Consider the following 22,843-nt stretch of genomic DNA (forward strand, 5'->3'; position numbering starts at 1 on the left):
TATCTTTTCCTTTTTTTAATACAAATTAAAATAACTATACTGTGTATATATAATTTTATATCTTTTTTATTTCACTTACTGGTATGCCATAAGCATTAGCCTAGCACTACTGCAGAGCATTCATAAACATCATTTTTAATGACTACAAAATATTCCGTCTTGTGAAGGCACCATAATTTGCCTAACGGTTCCCAGGTTGCTGGGTGTTTGACTTGTTTCCAATCTGTGAATTGCTGTTCTTTTAAAACTGCCCACAGTGGTGTGATTAAAACACCAATGTAGAGGGAATGGATATAAGAAGAGTAGTCTGTCTGGAGCAACTGAGGGGTTAATTCACGTGCCCCTGATGGCCCATGTGAGGGAGAAATTGCAGGAGGAGAGCCCTGAGAGGCGGGCTTCCCCAGCCCTGTCTCCCGCTGCTTTCTCCGGGAAGAAATGCCATGTGGGAAATATCAGGAGGGGCACCACCCTGTCTATACACAGTCATTATCAAAATCTCCTGGAGCGAGTGCTTCTTGGTTTCCGGGGATCGTCCACACTTGCAACCTCCCTGGATTCCAAAAGTGGAAAGACCAGCCAGAGTTGCTCTTCACAACTTATGAGACTGGAAGAAAAGTCCAGGAAAAGCATGAGATTTGCCCAAAGCCATACAGTGAGTGGTCACATAAAACCAGAGTGCGGGGAATTCCCTGGTGGTCCAGGGGCTATGACTCTGCACTCCAGTGCAGGGGGCCTGGGTTTGCTCTCTGGTCAGGGAACTAGATGCCACAGGCTGCCAAACCACAAAAAGAAGTATCCCACATGCCTCGTCGATCCGACTCTTTGAGATCCCATGGACTGTAGTGCACCATGTTCCTCTGTCCATGGGGATTTTCCAGACAAAAATACTGGAGTGGGTTGCCATGCCCTCCTCCAGGGGATCTTCCCAACCCAGGGATCGAACCCAGGTCTCCCACATTGCAGGGGATTTCTTTTACCGTCTGAGCCACCAGGGAAGCCCAACTAAGACCCAGTGCAGCTAAATTAATTAATTAAACTTTTTTAAAAAAGAAATAAAAAGAAACCAGGGGGCTGCTGTAGGGATCCCTGGAATTCCCCACCCTCCTTCCCATGTAGTTTCTAGAACAGAGAAGAGAATTCCAGCATCATCATCAAGCAAGTTTTGAACTTGTACTGTGTACAGAGTTCACTGCACATGTACTTGGCCGTGTCTGTAGAGAATGGAGTTTCCACTATTCCAGGAATTGTCTGTTGGCTGTGTTTGTTTATAACCCTGGATTTAAAGTCTTCGCTCTGTTTTCACCCTGTAGATAAGAAACATTCCCAGGGAAGACTTCCTCAGTTCTTGCAAATTGGGGTGAGAAATTCTGTCAAGATTCAGCAGGTCAGGTTCAGGCCTGCCCAGGAATTTGGGCAGGACATGCTGGCAAAAGAAGGTTCCTATTTTCCCAGGCTTTGTTCTCACTGAAGAGTTCAAATTCCAAGGCTGAAGCTGGTCCTTTGGCAGTCCTTTGTCACGCTGCTCTCTATGAATTCGTTACATAGAACTCCACCCCTCATATGGCCATTCTCCAGCCCCTTATGGCAGCATGGTGTGGAAAGAATATTGTTATGAAGGAAAAAGGGAACCAGTAAATAGTCAAAATCAAGGGCCAACCTATTGAAAACACTAACACTGACTGCAGATTCTACCGCCTCCAAAAGTCCATCCCTGGAGGCACTGCCCCTTCCAGAGCCCAGAGCACTTTACAGGAACATCCGCAAGGCACTTCTCATTGTCAGCCTTGCATCATGGTTATCTGCCCTTCCTTCTTTGATGGTCACTTTCTGCTCCAGTCCCCCAGTTGAAAGTCATGCTCTAACAAGTTTACAAGGATAATTAAGGGCAAACAGACATCACCATTAGGGATGCCCTGGGAAACTGGGGTTATGTGGCCACACTAACCTCCCTTGCTAAATTGAACACCAGGATTCAGGTTTTAAATCCTTGTGTCTTCCACAAAACTCAGCATGGTCCCTCACTCTAAGGAGAGAGTCAGTAAATAAGGAACAAGTTTTAAGTGATTGGCCTGCTGCATGAATAGTCCTCCCTGTTCACGCCTTTATCATCTCTCAGGTTCATCCACCCCAGTACCTCCCATCCACTTATCCCTTCAGCTACTCCGGTCCACACAGAGTCCCCCCAAGCTGGCTCTGCAGTTCCTCATCTGACTTCCTCTGCCTGGATTCCTCTTCTGAGTCCTGCTCTCTCCCACTTGCAGGCTCAGGATGGCATTTTGCAACATACTCCTACCGTCTTCAGCTCCAGCTGATTCTGATTCATTCTGCCATAAGACTTTGTACCTTCCTTTATCAAAAGGCTTTTCAGATAAGCCTCTTTTCTTCTGTTTTTCACATTAGATCATGAGTTGGTTGAAGACTAAGGTCTTTTCAATATCACCAAGTATAGAAGCTGATGCATAATAGCGGCTCATTTTATTCATTCATCTATTTGACATATATTTATAGCATGTCTATTCTATGCCAGGCAGAATATCTGTCTTCATGGCGCTTACATCTATTAGGGGGTGCAGAGGAAGAACAAATGCATAAATAGTAAAGTATCAGGAAGATGAGTGACATAAGGAGAAATAAAACTGGCACCTGAACCAAGTACAGTGATGAGAGGTACGATTTTATCCAGGATGGTCAGGGAAGTTTCCTCCAAGGAAGTAGAATCTGAGCAGAGAAATAAAGGAATCAAGACAGGAAACTAGGTGGCTATCTGAGCAAAGATCTTGCCAGGCAAAGAGAACAGCGAGTGCCAAGGCCCTGGAACAGGAACATTCCTGGAACATGCAAGGGACAGCAAGGAGTTCAGCAAGGCTGGAACAGAATGAGTGAGCATGGTAGGAAAGGAAGTCCCAGGTGGACAGTGTTAGATCTTGCAGAAGTTTCTGAGTATATAGAGGAGTTTGATTTCTAGTCCATGTACAATGAGAAACTCAGTAAATATTTGTTAATCTGAATTATTTGAGTTGAATTGAACTGAACTGAATTGATTCACCGAACTGAACAGAACTGTGTCTTTTCTTGGGATACAATGTTTGAAACATGCAAAATCCCTAACAAGCTGGCCCTATTATCTACAAATGGAAAAGCACCAGAAATAGTCCCAGTTAGCAATTTTAAAACCTGTTCTGGAACTGGCACAGCCTTGTAGATTATTCCAGAGGACCTGTTGCTGGTGACAATTTGCCAGCCTTCCCTACATTCCCTAGTTTTATTGTGGTGGTCAATCAGGTACAGGGAATATCTCACCACAAGAGAAATGTGGTCCCAATGCCTCCCCATCATTTATGTTTCATGTCTGAGTTTCCCAGAGTCTAAAGTCTTTGAGGGTCACTGGGATTTATTTGGGACACTTGGCCAAGTTCCTGAACCTAACTTTTTACAGAGTTTTTACCCAAGCCTGGTTCTCATTGAATTTTAATTATGTACATTCCTACTCTTAACACAACTGAAAATAAACAACCTGTGACTATTTTTATCATTTTATTTAGTCCTTATAAAAACCATTCCAGTGACCCATCACCCATAGTAAAGTGAGAAAGCCACCAGAATTAGGCTAAGCAAATTCACAGGATTTAATCATACATTCAGTGATTCATTTAACAAACATTTACTGATTCATTCAACCGTCATTCTTTCATTCACTCGAAGAATGTTGGTTGAGGACCTATGAAGTTCCAGGCACCACAGAAGTGCTGGGGATAAAGCAGAGCACAGGATAAATCCCCGCTCTCATGAAGCTGACAGTCTAGTGGAAGACACAGAATAAACCAGGACACTAATATCAAATATCATCCTGAGTGGCAACGCTATGATGTGCGAGTTTGGGGGATACAAAGCTGAATAGTTCATGCCCCTACAGTTAGCTGGGGTGGTAGTAAAGACATGAATTGTAATAATAATATGATATATGTGGTATTATGGAATTACATACACAATGCTTATCGAGGCAGAGGGAAACAAAGGACTAACTATATTATGAGTATGGGGTGGGGTGGGGGACTCTTGGGGAATACTTCCCAGAGGAAGTGATTTGATCGATGTCTCAAAGGATGCATAGAACTTAACTGGATGGAGAGGATAGAGAGAGGGAACAACAGCAAGAGCGAGGCAGGGGGGTGTGAGCACACATATGTTTTCCAGAAATAGCTGGTTGTTTCGTGTGGCTGGAGCACAGTGGTGCTGGACCAGCATGAAGGGAATAGAGAGTGAAGACATGGGTTGAAGCCAGTTAACAAATGGGCAGGCTGAGGAATTTATACATTTATCAGATGACCACATTTATGTCTTAGCACCTTCATCGTGACAGCAATGTGAAAAGATAGAAGAGAAAAACTAGAAAATAATGCAATGGCCCAGTCCTAGAAAGAGTCTTACATCAGTGGGCAACCAGTTGAATGTGGAGTGTTGGACCCTTAGGATGAAGAGGGATTCCAAATAGCCATCTAGACCAACTGCCTATTCAGTGTTTCAACTTCCTTCCTAAGGTCCTACCCAAGGGACTGCCCTGCCAAGGCAGCAGCCCTCGAGGCTTCCTTTCCATCCTAGCTCCAGACAGCCAAGACTCCTCTGAGGTCTTACTTAAGTGGAAACAAGATCTGCTCCCTGAAGCTTCCACCACTACTTCTTCATTTGCTCCCTGGGATTTCCAGAACACGCCAGTCCAATTTCTAATTCAGACACACCATTTTACTGTTCAAAACAACTGTCATTTACTGAAATTTATTTTCTGTGTGCCGGGCAAGCTTGGAGGGCATGTATTTCCCTACTTCCTCATTTCCCAATTAGATCCTGAGGCTCTTGGCCATGTGACTTGCTGAGATTTGGTCACTGACTCAGTTAACTGGCAGCACCAGGACCAAAACTCACGGACAGTCTGACACCAGACCCTGAACTCATAGAAACAGTTATCAGTTTAACTTGACAAACACTTTTTAGCACTTACTCCTTTGAACCCCCTGCCTTGGGTATCACAGAAGGGGAAAACTGAAGATAAATAAGCATGGATAATGAAAGCCAGTGCTCCACGCTCTAGTGATTTGAACGGTGGAGTCAATACCCTAGCATTGTGATGATGTGTACTTGACTTTGGCCTGCTGTCTGACTTTTTCAGAAGAAAAGTGATTCACATTTGGCCCATGTCATGGGCCTGCTTCCTGCGGGTAGCGCTGAGGCCAGCCCAGTGCAGGAGTCATGTCTGGAAAAGAAGATCTCTAGGAGGATGCAGCAGAGAGATAGATGTACCTAGAAAGGTGGACTGCTCCAGTAATAAGGAAAGAGGAATACAGCAAGACTGAGAGGCTGGAAAGCTGGAAGCGGAAGGAGAACAGGAGTGAGGAACTGATAGGAAAATCCACGAGAACCCACCCTATGTGCTGAGCAAGTGTGCAGGAGCTCCCTCTTTCGGCAGTGTGTTGTATTGCTACAGTGGTGGCTGAAAGATGCTGACAAGATGCTGCTGCTGCTGCTGCTAAGTCGCTTCAGTTGTGTCTGACTCTGTGCGACCCCTAGACGGCAGCCCACCAGGCTCCCCCGTCCCTGGGATTCCCCAGGCAAGAACACTGGAGTGGGTTGCCATTTCCTTCTCCAATTCATGAAAGTGAAAAGGGAAAGTGAAGTCGCTCAGTCGTGTCTGACTCTTCGTGACCCCATGGACTGCAGCCCACCAGGCTCCTCCGTCCATGGGATTTTCCAGGCAAGAGTACTGTAGTGGGGTGCCATTGCCTTCTCCGGCTGACAAGATGAGGTTTTGGTTATCAGAGCTACCTTCCTTGTTGTTGTTGTTGTTCAGCCACTCGGTCATGTCCACCTCTTTGCCACCCCATGGACTGCAGCACGCCAGGCTTCCCTGTCCTTCAGTGTCTCCTGGAGTTTGCTCAAGTTCGTGTCCTTCAAGTCAATGATGTCATCCAACCATTTTATCCTCTGTCACCCCCTTCTCCTCCTGCCCTCAATCTTTCCCAACATTAGGGTCTTTTCCAATGAGTTGCCTCTTTGCATCAGGTGGCCAAAGTATGAGAGCTTCAGCTTCAGCATTAGTCCTTCCAATGAATATTCAGGGTTGATTTCCTTTAGGATTGGTTGTTTTGATCTTGCAGTCCAAGGGACTCTCAAGAGCCACAGTTCAAAAGTATCAGTTCTTTGGCACTCTGCCTTCTTTATGGTCCAACTCTCAGATCCTTACATGACTACTGGAAAAAAGTGTTTATCTTAATCTGATGTTTAAGTTGATAGCAACTTAGACCAAGTGTGTTAGGTGCCTGGTGTACATGAAGATGCCTATATGTAAATCTTTAATTGTACTTCCATACCTGTTACCTCATCTTCTCAGTGGCCTTGTGAAGAAGGACCAGTGAACATTATCCTCGTCTTTAGGTGAGAGAGGAATCTAAGGGTTTCAAGACACCTTTGCTTTATCTGCTCACCACACACTCAGCTTCCATTCAGAATCAATGCCCGCACCCCATCTGACCACACACACACCCGACCCCCACCCTGCTTGCCAGTCCATTCCTCCAGAGCAGAGAAGTACTGCTCCTGATCTGGCCCAGTCCCCCTCCCTGACCTAGGCTCGTCCCTGGACGGGATCTCTTTACATTCCCTCCCCTGAGACTGGCCCCAAAGCTTGACCCCTTTAGGAGAGGCAGCAGGAAGGCTCCTGAGAGGATTGGACAGGTCGTGGCAGGTGGGCAAGGGACACACCCAGACCTTTCCATCTCATCAGCTAATCAGCCCTGATTATTTCACTTATGTGGTTGGAGAGGGTCACCCTGGAGTGCTGACCTAGACAAGGAATCCTTTCCTAGATAGCACCGAAGTCTAGCTTAACAAATAGCCCTTTTGGTTTTCCTTTAATTAAATCCTTCCTGGTTTCTGTCATCTCTCACTTCCAGATTCAACAAAATGTAGAATTGGTAACATTGAGTCAGAGAAGTTAATTGTGCATATGTTTTCTTCTCATGCATGTGGAGAGTCCATAAATCTGCTCCATGGCCAAATGGTTGCTCTGTGTAGGCACCAGAATTGCCTCTCCTCCTGCTCTGGTCCCTTCCTTGATTATTAAGTCTCTTAGGAGTTTTCTTTTCTTTCCTTCCTTTCTCCATATTCTTTCTTTATTTTCCTTTTTACAGGGAAATTCTGTCCCATTTCCATCCTCTATGTTTCCAAAGGACTCCTAGCCCACATGCTATATAGTGACATTCTCTTTTTCATTTTATTATCCCAGTTAATCTTGGGGCTTTGGCACAGTCTGAGACAGATGATGTTATCCACTCATCATTTATAACTAATCTAACTCTGAAAAAGACTTGAGCTAGACTCACAATATGAGTTAGATAGAACTGAAATCGCAGGACATGTCTCTGGCCTTGATAAAACGTGGATTCTTCTATCTTGGCTCAGAAAGAATTCAGCGAGAGACAGCGTACAGGTAAGGAAAGAGTTTATTAGTATAGGATGCTTCTGAGAGAGAGAAGCGGGCAGACCTGGGAGTGCCACAGTGAGAACTCATGGACTACAGTTTTATAAGCAAAGGGAGAGTGGGGAGGGGCAGAAGACCACCTTCTTCCTCATTTTTAGTAGCTGTCAAACTTCCAGCATCAGCTCCTCCTCCATGTAGAGCGGGACAGTTTTCTTGTTCCTATATGGTCAAACTGGGACTGTCATGGTACAATGGAAACGAGCAAAAAGATGGCAACATACGCTAAAATATGGTAAATCATCTCGGTTTCAGTATAATGTCCTTACTTTTTTTTTAGTGTATGCAAAGGAGTATGTCCTAGGAACCATTAAATTACTGACATCACTGGTCAAGATGTGGGTCTCATTCCACCATTGTTTCATTGTTTGGGGCTGTGTTTCATGCTTCTGCTACATGGGTTTTGTTGCTAAGCAAGCCTGCTTGGTTTTGCAGGTAAGCAAACCTGCTTTCTTGAGTGATCATTAACTTGCAGAGGTCTCCCATATATTTTCCTTTACTTACTCGCTAAATTAATCCCTTACTGGGGTTAACTATTAATCAGCTACTTTGTCCTTTTACTTTGTCCCTATCAGAACCACAAAACAAGGATACAATACCAAAAAAAACCCCAAAACCTCATGTTATTAACACTAAGGAAGACCACTGTACCAGAAAAATCTCCCCCAAGGTTTATTATTAAAATTGAGAACAAAATTTAGCTTTGAGTTTCCTGGTCTCCAAGGCAAAAAGAGAAACATGCATTATAAAGGTCTCATCATTTAATTTAAAAAGAATCTTTTCTGACTTTAGCAAGTTCAGTCCAGGCTGATACTCAGGTCTTTCTGGTGATCTGAATCACCAGAAGTGTTTAGTGAAAGTTGCTCAGTCATGTCTAACGCTTTGTGACCCCATGGACTATACAGTCCATGGAATTCTCCAGGCCAGAATACTGGAGTGGGTAGCCTTTCCCTTCTTCAGGGGATCTTCCCAACCCAGGGATTGAACCCAGGTCTCCTACTTTATAAATGGATTCTTTACCAGCTGAGCCACAGGGGAAGCCCAACAATACGGAGAAGCTCTTAAAAACAATCTGTAACCAAGTCCAGGGTTCCACTGAGGGAAATTATTGATCTGTGCTCAGAGCAGTCAGGTACTTTTGGAGGCACACGGTCCATCTGTAAACAATAGCATTTCTATAAAAGTGGCCCCCTGGGTAGGGGGTAGAGTATAGGAATCACGACCCTTTCTTATGTGAGTGAATCATAGACTGCATGTAGCCCAGTCTCTTCCTCCACAGATGATGAGCCGAGATGCCCCAGTGTTCAGTGACTCAGTCATTGCCACACTGGCCTTTGGAGGAGCCATATAAGAATGGCCAAATAGGAGGACTTTGGACTCTGGCAGACGTGGGAGCAAATCCCAGCTCTGTGCCAATACGTGTGGTATCCTATAGGTTACTGAGTCTTGCGAAGCAAAGCCTCAGTTTGCTCATCTGTAAATAGGGATGATAATCATAATTACCTTCCAAGGTTGTTACTGTAAGTCAATGAAATAATATACATTTAAGCTTTTTGCACAGAGTCTGGCCCATTGTAAACACTCCAGTAGATGCTATACAATCCTAATAATGATGCTGATGTCGTAGACCATGATAACGGGAAGAAAAACTGAGTCCAAAATTAGGTTGCTTAATATCTGCTGTAGCCCTTTTTCCACCTCCCCATTCACCAGGATTCCTGTCTGGAATTATACTGAACTGAAGAATATTCCTTAGAACTGCACCATCCAGTAAGGTGGGTGCTAACCACTTGTGACTAGTGGGTGGTGGTTCAGTTGGTAAAGAATCCACCTGCAATGCAGGAGACCTGAGTTTAATCCCTGGGTCAGGAAGATCCCCTGGAGAAGGAAATGGCAACCCACTCCAGTATTCTTGCCTGGAAAATTCCATGAACAGATAAGCCTGGCAGGCTGAAAGTCCATAGGGTTGCAAGAGTTGAACTCGACTTACTGACTAAACCACCCAAAGTTAAATCAATTAAAATTGAATAAAATTAGAGTTTAGCTACTCAGTTGCACTAGCCACATTTCAAGTGTTCAGTAGCCACAGCAGCTTGCGGCCATTGTGTTGGACAGCACAGATTCAGAGCACTTCCATCATAGCAAAAAGTTCTGTTGGAAGCTGCCTTCGTGGCTTTTGTCCCCCCAACTTCCTTGTGGCAGTATGTTATTGATTTATTTATTTCAAAATATTATACTGTTACGCTAGTTCTCTGGTCCCTTAACTCTACTGTGAGTACACTCGAGGCCCACAAAGCCCCAAGGACACACAAGTCATGTGGTCAGTTAGTGACAGAGCCTGCTTTAAAACATGTTCCTAACTCAAGGCATGAGTCATTCCATGGAGGCCTGGGGAATCAGCTGTCTTCAGTCTGTGATTTGATGAGTAGGGTTTTGATTGATCAGGGCTGGAGTATGAATTTAATCCATCCTGTCAGACTGCCAAGTGCAGGGTAATGTGAGTTCAAGCGGTTTATCACAAGAGAGCTGGAATATCATTTTCTCAAAGCTGCAGCCCAGTGGCAAGGACACCAAGGACACATAGGGGAACCTCCAGACGATGCCCAGCCTCACCTTTAGCTCCTCTTATGTTGTATTTAAAAAAAAAATTATATGTGGTGTTTTAAAAAGTGATCTGTTAATGGGATATTATTCAGCTAAGAGAAAATAAAAAGAAAATCCTGACATAAGTGACAGCGTGGATGGACCTTGAGGACATTATGCTAAGTGAAATAAGTCAGACAAAGACAAATACTGTATGATGTCACTTATAGGTGGAATCTGAAAAACCTGAACTCAGAGAAAGAGAGAGTAGAGGGGTGGCTGCCAGTGGCAAGAGGTAGGGGAATTGAGGAGGTGTTGGCCAAAGGATCCAAACCTCCAGTCACAAGAGGAATACATTCTGAGGATCTAATAATATATTGCATGGTGACTGTAGTTAATAAAATTTTATTATGCACTTGAAAGTTGCTAAGTGAGTAGATTTTAAAAGTTCTCACCACAAAGACAGAATGGTAATTATGTGAGGTGAGGGAGGTGTTAACTAACCCTACCACGGTGATCACAATATATGTGCATCAAAGTGTCATCCTGCACACTCCGCACTTACACTCTGGTGTGTGTCAACTGTAACTCAATAACGTTGAGGGAAAATAGCTAAAATTCCTTATAAGAGAACTTTTGCAAGGATGAAGTCTTTGAGATACGTTTCTGTCTCCAAGAGTATATGTATTGTGATTTTCGTGGGTTAATTGTGACGAGCTCAAAGCCACTGTCAGTAAAATTTCCTGAGGCTAATGAACAAAATCAACTTCCTATGACATAGTTTACACTTTTAAATGAATAAACAATTCACTGTAACAAATACTTTAGTAAATGTAGTTTCTAGGAACAAATGTTAATACAATCTCAAGGTTAAAATTCATAGTCTCTAGAAGATAACTATGAAAAAATGTTTATCTTTTTTTGCTAAACAGAAAGAAACTCAAATCCATGGTGACAAAAATTAAGGAAAAAATAGAGATTTAATGCACATGTTATGGGAATTGATAGAAGTGTCACTTAGAATTAGATTTGGCTGTCAGTGACAGAAAATTCAAATAGCGGGTGTTTAAACAAGATAGACATTTATTTCTCATATAAACCAAGTCTGGAATTAAGAATCCAGGGCAGGTATGGCCACTTAACCAATCATCCTTCTTCTGTCCTTGTGCTGTGCCACGTGGCTTCTACCACATAGTTCAGTTTGGCTGCTTAAGCACCAGCCATTCTGTCTACATTCTTGCCAGCAGAATGGGAAAAGACCGGAGACAGTTGGGCTTCTTCTATTTAGGAACTTTCCTAAAAGTATCACAAGAAACTTCTGCTTATATCTTTGTAAGAACCAGTCTCCTAGCTGAAAGGGAGGCTAAAAAAATGTAAGCTTGGTGGTCATGAGCCCATGTGAAGATTGGGGGGTCTTATTACAAAGCAAAAAGAAGACTCATATAAAATGAGAGCCAGCAATCTCAGCCAGAATATAAAAAACTCCCTGCTCTCTTTCTAAACAAACAGTTATGGTGAACCCATTGTTTTGCATTCTCAGAGTGAATATTTTTGTCAACGCATTTTTTATATTTCTTTTCAAATGTTTCTCTGATTTTGTGTTTTTCAACTGCAATTCAAGTATTAGAAGTTTACAGTTTTAGTCCAGAAGTTACAAGGCCCTGGGTGGTTCTTCCCTTGTCTCTCTCCAGGGTTGCCTCCTACCCGTCCACCTCACTCCACCTCTCTCTCCCCTCCTTGTCAGCTCCAGCCTGTGTATACTGTAGCCGCTGCCTGCAAACGATAGAATGCATAGTTACTGGCCTCAACTCCAGGTCTGTCTGCCTGTACTGCTGCTTATAACTGTGTGCCCTTAGGCAACTTATATAACCTCTCTGCTTCCTTTCATGCTCAGAACCATGCTTAGCAGAAAATGGGCCCTTAATTTATGTTGTTTCAAGCCACCAAGTTTGTGGTGGTTTGTTACAGCAGCCACAGGAAACACAGGAATATGCATTTCATTCAGTTCCCAGATGATTTTGAGCTCCCTCTGCCATAGACGGAAAACTAGACCGAGGACATAGATTGAAATTCAGGGGAACTGTGAATTTTGCACTCGCCAGCATTTCTGCTCTCCGGTTCAAATTGTTAGAGACGTGTTGAGCGCTTAAATGCTGATGAGAAAGTCCAGAGAGGAGGTGGAGGTTGAGCTGTGGGACTGTGGGGAGAGAAGTGATGGAGTCACGTGCCCAGGGAAGTGGGGGGTGGGTAGGACTGGAGGAGTCCCTCCTCTCCAGGGTGGGAGGGAAGATGAAGACTAGAGGAGGTGCAGCTGTTTTTGGCAGCCAGGAGATAAGGAGATTATTATAATTTGTGTACCATTTTTGCTCTGCCTGAACCCTCTTGAACCTCAGTACTGCATTCATGACCCCCCAGCCCTCTAAATCACCTTCTTCAGAATGAGTGACGGCAAAGACAAAGAAGATCGGGTGAACACTCACATGTACCTGCTGGCATTATTAGCAGAAATCACCTCCTCACCAGTGCCCCTTGGCACTTGCCCCATTTCAGGGCATTTATATAATTATATGGACTTTCACAGAGCAAAGGACTTGTGCTTTGGTACCGAACGGCTTGCTCTTCCCTGAAAGCATTGGCCTTACCCTACCCATGATTCCTTTGTCTCATTTCCCAAGAGCTGTGGGCACACTTGGGATGCTAGGAAGTGATCCTCTGTGAGCCAGCCCTCAGCCTCCTCCCTGCCCCTGCCAGTTGTGCATGAGGCTGAAGGGGGCGGGATCCATGTAGAAAGAGGAGGCTGCCTCTCTGCAGACAATTAAGTCCCTGGCACCCATTGCAGGCGTATGTTAGGCAGAGTTCTCCAGAGAAACAGAACCAGTAGGCTGTGTGTATGATCCATCAGGGAAGAGTCAGTGCTACAGCTCGGATCTGAAGGCAGTGAGCTGGCAGAGTCCCTGTTCTTCGGAAGAGATCGGTCTTTCTTTCTCTTCAGGCCTCTAACTGATTGATGAGGCCTACCCATCTTGTTGTTATTGTTTAGTCGGTAAGCTATGTCCGACTTTTTGCGACCCCATGGACTGCAGCACACCAGACTTCCCTGTCCTTCACTATCCCCCAGAGTTTGCTCAAACTCATGTTCATTGAGTTGATGATGCCATCCAAGCATCTCATCTTCTGTGGACCCCTTCTTCTCTTGCCCTCAGTCTTTCCCAGCATCAGGGTCTTTTCAAATGAGTTGGCTCTTCACATGAAGTGGCCAAAGGATTGGAGCTTCAGCTCGAACATCAATACTTCCAATGAAGATTCGAGAGTTGATTTCCTTTAGGATTGACTGGTTTGATCTCCTTGCAGTCCAAGGGACTCTTAAGAGTCTTCTATAGCACAACAGTTTGAAAGCATCAATTCTTTAGTGCTCAGCCTTCTGTATGGTCCAACTCTCACATCTGTACAGGACCACTAAAAAAACCATAGCTTTGACAATAAGGACCTTTGAGGTTAAAGTGGTGTCTCTGTTTTTTAATATGCTGTCTTAAGAACAAATGTCTTTTACCCTGTGGAAGATAAATTGCTTTACTCAAAGTCCCCTGATTTAATTGTTAATCTCATCTAAAAAATACTTTCAATATCCAGCAACATCCAGACTACATATCTGGTAATATGTGTTTGACCATACGTCTGGGTAGCTGTGACCCAGCCAAGTTGACACATGAAAGTAACCACCACAAAGTATGTATATATTTTTAAGTTTTATTGGAGTACAGTTGATTTACAATGTTGTGTTAATTTCAGTGATGATACTCAATTATACATATGTATTCATTCTTTTTCAGATTCTTTTCTCATATAGGTTATCAGGATATTGAGTAGAGTGCCCTGTGCTGTACAATAGGTCCTTGTTAGTTACCTATCCTATATATAGTACTGCATATGTTAATCCCGTGCTCCTGATTTATTCCTACGCCCCACATTTCTCCTTTGGTAAACATAAGGTTGTTTTCTATGTCTGTGAGTCTATTCCTGTTTTGTGAATAAGTGCATTTGTTTCATTTTTTTAGATTTCACAGGTCAACAGTATCATATGATATTTGTCTTTCTCTATCTGACCAGTATGATAATCTCTAGGTCTATCCATATTGCTGCAAAAGGCATTATGTCATTTTTTTATGGCTGAGTAATATTCCATTATATATGTGTGTGTGAGTGTGTGTGTGTGTGTGTGTGTATGAACACTGGGGTATCTTTTTGATTTATGGTTTCTCTGAATATATGCCCAGGAGTGGGATTTCTGGATCATATAGTGGTTCCATTTTTAGATTTTTAGGAACCTCCGTACTATTCTCCATAGTGGCTGTACCAGTTTAACATTCTCACGAACAGTGTAGGAAGGTCCCCTTTTCTCCATACACTCTGTAGCATTTACTGTTGGTAGATTTTTTTGATGATGGCCATTCTGACCACTGAGTTGATTCTTCACTGTAGTTTTGATTTGCATTTCTCTGATAATCAATGATGCTGAGCATATTTTCATGTGCTTTTTTGGCCATCTGTGTGTCTTCTTTGGAGAAATGTCTATTTAGGTATCTTTGGAGTAATGTCTATTTAGATATAACCATTGCCAAGTGTACTTTTTGAGCATTTACTTTCTCAAGATGATGCTAAACACAGTCATAAATATAAAATACCTATCAGACAATAAGATGGGTGCTTGGTTCAGAGTAAACTCCCCAAGACTGAAAGATTATATTTTATAAGATTGTTGGGAAACTGAAGGAGAATCCTGGTGGGAGGTAGAACCCATGTCCCTGATAAAAGCTGAAACTTGCTCTCCCAACCTCCCCTATAGCTCGGTGCAGGCTTGTGACCCAGGCTTAGCCAATCCAGTATAGCATACCACCACCACCCCAGCTTTAATCAGGAGATCCAGGTACAAACAAGCTCCTTCTGTTGTGTTGTCTCCTGGGCCTCTCACCGCTTTTACAGCACTCACCCTCCTGGCCTCACCTTCTCCCCCTTAAGCATGATAACACAATTCACCATTTCTGATTTCTGGCTTGAGTCATAATACTCACTGCTGCTGTTGCTGCTAAGTCGCGTCAGTCGTGTCCGACTCTGTGCAACCCCATAGACAGCAGCCCACCAGGCTCCCCCGTCCCTGGGATTCTCCAGGCAAGAACACTGGAGTGAGTTGCCATTTCCTTCTCCAATGCATGAAAGTGAAAAGTGAAAGGGAAGTCACTCAGTCATGTCCGACTCTTAGCGACCCCATGGACTGTAGCCTACCAGGCTCCTCCATCCATGGGATTCTCCAGGCGAGAGTACTGGAGTCGAGTGCCATTGCCTTCTCCGATAATACTCACTAGGGCCTGGTTATATAAGTGTGGTCCATGGATTGGTGGCTGAATCACTGCCAGAGTTTGGTAGATATGCAGACTCTTGGACCCTACCCCAGACCTACTGAATCAGAATCTTCATTTACAAAAGATCCTAGATATTCATATGCACATTAATATTCAAGAAGCTCTGCTGTAGCCCACACCCTTGGCTCCTCCCTCTCTAGGCTGTCTGCAGGAACCACCCCCTTGGGCAAACCCACCACACTTTGCATAGTAGGGCTGTCACTAGAGCAACCAGCGGTGGCCACCTCTGACCTCTGCCATCATCTTCGTATCTTTGGTCTCACCACTACGGTGAGATCACAGTGAATATTACTATAGAAACCAGCCCTGGATATTGTCTAGTATCAGTTGTGCTGCTTGTCCTTCACTCCCTGTGTCCCTGAAGTTATGAGCCTCCCAAACCACAGTCAAACATCTAAATTCTTCTCCAGCCTAAGAAAGACTCAACAAATACCAAACAGGAAAAGTCAGGGCCACATGATTTATAAAGAAAGGCACAGAAACTGCAGAGATTTGCTTCAATTTGAAAAAATACAGGAGCATTGCTCTGTGTAGCAAGGCCTTTTCATCCATCCAGCAGGGAGAAGGCTGAGTGACGCTAAAAACAATGCTGCTGATGATGACGATTATGACAGCTACTGCTTATGAGCACTTTCTTGGTACCAGGCACCGGGTTAAATGCACATCATCCCATGCAGTTCTTACAATAACCCTCTGTGCTAGTTTCCCGTGGCTGCTGTAAAAACAACAACAACAACAACAACAATAACAAAACTGGTATAAACGTGGAGGTTCAAAACAACACAGATTGATTATCTTACAGTCTAGGGGTCACAAATACAAAATCTGTTTCACTAAATTTAAAGTGTCGGCGACGCTGTCTCCTCCTGGAGTCTCCAGGGGAAAATCCGTTTCCTTGCTTTTTCCAGCATCTAGAGGCCACCTGTGTTCCTTAACTGCTGGTCCCTTTCCTGTATTAGTCCAGCTTTTTGCTTCTGTCGTCAGTCACATCTACTCCCTCCTTTGACCTTTTTTTTTTTTTTTTTCCCGGACTGTTCCGGGTATTAGTTGCAGCACATGGGATCTTTTAGCTTCAGCATTCAAACTCTTAGCTGTGACGTGTGAGATCTGGTTCTCTGACCAGGGATCAGTCCCAAGACCCTGCATTGGGAGTGCAGAGTCTTAGCCACTGAACCACCAGGGAAGTCTCACCTTTGACTGTCTCACCTCCCTCTTCTAAGTTCCCTTGTGATTTCATTTCGGGCCCACCTGGGTAGTTGAGGCTAGTCTTCCCCGCTCAAAATCCTTAACTTAATCTCATGTGCAGACTCTGTTTTATCAAATAGCCTTGGCAGGTTCTGGGGATTAGGATGTGGACATTCGGTGGGGCGACATTATTAGGCCAACCACACCCCTTGAAGTAGGTATTGTTATTATCCCCACTCTCCCAGTGAGAGGACCAAGGCGTGACCTTTGGAATACAGTGAGTCCTCCATCTGTAGGGGGCACATCCACAGTTGGTTGAATCTGCAGACGCAGAGTCTGTGGTACAGAGTACCCACTGTTCTACCCCGTTCTATATAAAGGACTTGAGAACTTTGGTACCGATGAGGTTCCTGAAACCAATTCCCCGTGGATACCAAGGGACAGCTATACTTTGTTCAAGGTCACACAGTTTGAAGGTGGAGCTGGAATCCAGCTCTCACTCAGCCTGTCTCCAAAGCCCAAACTTCTGACCTCTGCACGGTACAGCCTTCAAATGGCTTTGAACTCATCTTCCGTTGTCACTAGGAAATGAACGAAAACCAGCAGCTCTCTAAAGAATCAGCTTCCAATGGAAGTTCCTCTACCACAGAATGAAATATTGAGGGCTGAGCAAAATTTAAGTCAAACCACAGGCATATTCATCTGCTGGGGCTTCTGTAACAAATTAACCCAAACTGGGCGGCTTGAACAGAAGAAATTTATCTTTTTACAGTGCTAAAGGCTTGTCAGCAGGTGTGGTTTTTTCCAAGACCTCTCTCCTTGGCTTATAGGCAGCTGCCCTCTCACTGCTTCTTTCACATAATTGCCCCTTTGTGTCTCTCCACATGTCCCAGTCTCCTCATCTTTATAAGGACACTTATAAGTCACGCTGAATTAGGGCCCACTCCAATGGCCTGATTCTAATACTGTTACGTTTTGAGGTTCTGGCACATAGGGCTTTGATGCATGAATTTGGGGTTGATATAATTCAGCCCATATCAACAAGAACTGCTCTGACCTCAGGAACAAGGCAGCTCAGACCTCTGAGATGATTCCAGAGCCCTCTGGATGCCCTCACTCCCAGCTTTAATATTTGGTTCACATTCTCCACCCTCTGTTCTCCAAACTCACCTGCAGTTACCCTGTCAATACCCTGGTTTAGTCTCCTGGGGCTGCTGGGACAAATTACCACAAACCTGGTGGGTTAAAACAACACATACGCATTCTCGTACAGTTCTAGAGGTCAGTAGTCCAAAATCAATTTCACTGGCCAAAACCAAATTGTCAGCAGGTCTGCTATCTTCTGGAGTCTCTGAGAGAAGACCATTTCCTCACCTTTTCCTGCTTCTAAAGCTTCACTCCTTGTATTCCTTGGCTTGTGGTTCCTTTCATCTCAACCCAAGCAGAGCCTCTTGCTTCAGTATCACCTGTACTGAATCTCCCTATTTCCCTCTTCTAAGGACCCGTGCGATTGTATTTAGGACCTACCCAGATATCCAGGCTAATCTTCTCAAATTCCCTAACTGGACCATATCTTCAGACTTACTTGTGCTATCAGTATTCGTAGGTTGTAGGAATATGACCTGATATCTTTGAGGGCCACTATCCAGCCAACCACAGTGATTCTTCCTCACATGTGTCCTGGCCACTGCATCTGTCCTGGAGGGCCAAATAGGGCATGATTCACGTGAAGGTCCCTTGGTTGAGCTCTAACAGTCTTTTCTGCCTCAGGGCCTTTGTGCAGTCTGTTACTGCTCTCTGAAATACCCATCTCTCTACGCATTCACATAGGGTTAGTTCCTTCACATATTTGAGGTTTTGTCTCCTCTTCAGAGAGGCCTTCCCACCACCCCACCTCAGCCTATTTATTCTCTATCCCAGCAACCTGGAACCAATCACAGTTTGCAATTGCTTTATTACTTGGTTGGTTTACAGGTTTCTTATATGTCTGTCTTCCTGTTAGACCATTAGCTCTATGGGAACATAGATGTGTCTTGCTCTCCACTCTGTCTCCAGCCCCGGAGGCATACTTGCAATATGAGTGCAACCTAAAGGATTTTTAGGGTTTACTTTTTTAGTTTTATTGAAATATAGTTGATTTACAGTGTTGTGCCAGTTCTAGGCACACTATAGTCTACAACAACATATTGAGTATAGTTCCCTCTGCCATACAGTAGGACCTTGTTGGCTATCTGTTTTGTATATAGTAGGGTGTAATTGTAGCCTGCCAGGCCCCTCTGTTCACAGGATTCTCCAGGCAAGAATACTGGAGTGGGTGCCATGCCCTCTTCCAGGCAAGCTTCATGACCCAGGGATCAAACTCCCATCTCTTATGCCTCCTGCATTGGCAGGCAGGTTCGTTACCACTAGCTTCACCTGGAAAGACCATTTTAACCCTAAACCCCCAATTTATCCCTCCCTGCCTTTCCCCTTTGGTAACCATAAGTTTGCTTTCTACAACTGTGAATCTGTTTCCGTTTTGTAAACAAGTTCATTCGTATAATTGTTTAGGCTCCACATATAAAGAATAGCATATTAATATTTGTCTTCCTCTATCTGACTTGCTTCACTTAGTATGATAATCTCTAGGTCTATCTATATTGCGGCAAATGACAATATTTCACTCTTTTTCATGGCTTAGTAATATTCCATCACCATCTTCTTTATCTATGTATCTGTCAACAGACATTTAGGTCGCTTTCGTTTCTTAACTGTTGCAAGTAGGGCTGCTGTGAACATTGGGATGTATGTATTTTTTGAATTGGCATTTTGTCATTATTTATGCCCAGGAGTGGGCTCACTGGATCATATGGTAGGTAACTTTGTTTTCAGTATTTTAAGGCCATAATGACAATTTTAATGGCACTGCCCTGTTTGAATTGATTGTGTTCCCCCACCCCTCTATTCACCTCAGGCCACCTAGTCAGAGGTTATTAGATCTGGGTTGCTCCTGAATTCCCAGGGGATTTTATTTAAAATGCAGATGCCCAGGCCCCACCCAAGACCTATTGAGCCAAAACTCTGGGGGTGAAATCAGAGCCTTGGCAATTTTTACACACTCCTTGCTACCCTCCCACCCCCCACACCCTACCCATCCATCTACCACACCCCTCCCTACCCACCTCCCACACTGGGCTTTGATTCTTAGGTTGAATCTGCTTCACTAAACCATGAGTTCCTTGGGCCTCCTCTAGGTTTTAGTCACTACGGACAACTTCACCAACAAAGTGTTCTCTTAAAAAACCTATCAGGAGAATGGAGTCTTTTTCCCTGTTAGCATTCTCCACCCTCTCCTTAACTCAAGACCCTGGCATTCTTTCCCATCTCCAACCCCCTCCAAAAGAAACTTCACAAATAATACTATTTTTCTTTCCCTCTGAGTAGACAAGATAAGAAGATTTTTAAATGAGTTGCTGGCAAAGAATTCATGAGCTTATAAACTATTGAGGTCAGAGTGACGAACAGAAGGCAATGTTGAAAGGGGAGAACAAGTCCATAGAAAATTCCAGAGGCGGTGGAATCTGGGGTTCAAGGTTTCTCATTCGAATGCTCACCGCCTGTCTTGGAAAAAGTGTTATTTTGAAGGTGCAGTAGAGCCTCTTTTTCTCCTCTTCTGTATTCATCAGGAGTTGACTGTGTGCCCCAGGCCTCTGCATCTAACATGAAAGACATCTGCTGAAGGGCAGTGTTCCAGAGGACCCTGAGGGGTTGGGAGCTGTGGGCTGTGCTTGAGGGGCTGGGACCACACAAAGGAAAGGCAGGCCAGGGGCTGGGGGTGCTGCCTCTGCGAAAACAGCTCAGAGGGGCATCCCGGTTTGGATCCAGCAGCGGTGGAGTCATGGTGACAAAAATAAGTTCTGCTCACCTGAGACTGTAGAATCCAATTCCATTTCAAGTCAGTGTGTGTTTATTGAGTGCCTGATTTGGTTTAGGTGATGGAGAGAATGAGAGAATGAGGACGACAGCCTAAGCAGCAGGCTGATCCAGGCAGAAACTCCCTGGGAACCTGCCCCACAGGTCCACAGGTTCAGAAACTCGATTTTATCTGTTTCACCCAGTGGGGAATTGATGAACCTTAGTCCGTTTCATGAACACGTTATTTATTAAGTCCTCACAGCCTGCCAGGCACTGTCCCAGGACTGGGATGGAGCTGGGTCGGTGAATCCAGCAGTCCCAGGTCCCTGTCTCATGGAGTTCACATTCTTGTGTGGCATCTGCAAGGCTGGTAGGTCAGGCCACTGGGGTGGGGGCCACCGTGGGAAGGGTCCGTGTTGGGAGGAGTCCCCAGGAGAAATGTTTAGGGAGAGGTGAGATTTGAATTGTGGTTGGAAGGTTAGGAAGGGTGTGGATTTTCAAAGGATTGGAAACCTTATATTATAGAGAGAGAATGGAGCTGAGTGAGCAGGAATGAAAATGACCTGCCATCAAAGGTCCATGACCAGATGGGCCCCCTTGGGGTAACAGGTGCATGCTGGGAAGTTGGACAAGTACCACATGGGGTTACTGCACATGGGCTGTGAAGTCAAATGTCTTGGGTCTGATTCCCAGCTCTCATATTTGCCAACCTTGTGAGCCAGGGCATGTTATTTAACCTCAGTACACTTTATTCTCCTGATTTAGAAAATAGGCATAATCATAACTAGCTTGTAGGTTATCCTAAGCAGTTAGCTGAGATCATGAATGGGATTAACTGAGATGAATGTAACAGCTGTTAAGTCTTAACATTGGATAACCAGAAAGCATTCTAGAAAAACTGGAACCTGCCACCAAAATGGGGAGACACCTGCATACAGTGAGGGGGCTGCTGCCTTGGGTAAATAAACCCTTTACTTACCACTTTCTTCTCCCACCCATGGCAGCCATGCTGGATTGAACAGCAGCTCCAGGGCTAGGGTGAGCCAAGAAAGCTGCTGGAACATGTTGACATGATCTGGCCTTCCTAAATTTTACACCCACATGCCCCACATGCCTCAACCCAGTTGTAGCCATAACGCATGAATAGGAAACCTTTTTTACCTGCACTATGCATTTCTCAAAGTGTGGCCCCTGGTCTACCTAAATCAATATCATAGGGGCTGCTTATTAAAATTATATTCATGAGCCCTGTGCAATCAGCATTACTGGAGATAAGACCAGGAAATCTGTATTGACACATACACACAAAAAACCAGGTGATCCCCAGGCCCTATACCATACTTGAGAGCCGAAGCTCTTTGAGTGTGCCCCTGTAGGGCTCCCCGGATGGCAAAGTGGTAAAGAATCGGCCTACCAATGCAGGAGACACAGGAAATGGGAGTTCTGTCCCTGGCTGAGGAAGATCCCCTGAAGTAGGCAATGGCAACCCACTCCAGTATTCTTGCCTGAGAAATTCCATGGACAGAGGACCCTGGCGAGCTACAGCCCCTAGGGTCTCAAAGAGTCGGACAAGACTGAACACGCACGCACCTCTAACCAGAAGCATCAGCCTCAGCATAGACCCAGGACTTATTAGAAATGCAAACTCTTGGCCACCTCCCCTGATGTCCTGAATCGGACACTCTGGGGGTGGAGCCCAGCAATTTGCATTTTAAGAAACTCTCCAGAGAATTCTGAGGCGTGGTGTGTTCACCTGGGGGAGGTTTTAAAAGCTCTCAATATCCAGCCTCATCCTAGATAAATTAAATTAGAGTCCCTGGGATAGGACTCGGGTATCAGGATTTTGCAAAAGCTCCCTGTCCTCAGTCCTAATGCGAAGATGGAATTTATAATAATCACGTTCAGGAACAGGAAGATAGCACAAATGTATTACACCTAGAAAGTTCAGCTAGAAGCAAGATCTTGGTTAATTCTTGCAGCGAGTTGGACCCCTGCTGTGACCCCTTTCGCTAGTGGGGAGCCGAGACTTCCCACAGCTCGGGGGTGTGGCTAAGGCCCCAGAGCACCGCCCCCTCCTCCCCCGCACGTCGCTGGCAGCTCTGGGCTGCCCCTCCAGGTTCTCCCAGAAGACTGCTTCTTCCCAGATGCTGAAGTCTGCCAGCAGGCTGGTGCTTGAGCAGAGCTGAGGCCTGGGAGAACTTCGGAAGGATGACAGGAAGCAGCTAGCGGTGGGAAG

General features: G+C 44.7%; 1 protein-coding gene across 1 annotated transcript in view; it reads left to right on the plus strand.

Annotated features, from left to right (window-relative positions):
- The window catches only part of ABTB3 (ankyrin repeat and BTB domain containing 3), a 319,847-nt gene that overhangs the window by 221,981 nt on the left and 75,023 nt on the right, over positions 1-22,843 (plus strand). The gene's annotated exons all lie outside the window — the stretch shown is intronic.

Source organism: Budorcas taxicolor, chromosome 5 (assembly GCF_023091745.1).
Source record: "Budorcas taxicolor isolate Tak-1 chromosome 5, Takin1.1, whole genome shotgun sequence".
In the NCBI taxonomy this organism is placed as follows: Eukaryota; Metazoa; Chordata; class Mammalia; order Artiodactyla; family Bovidae; genus Budorcas; species Budorcas taxicolor.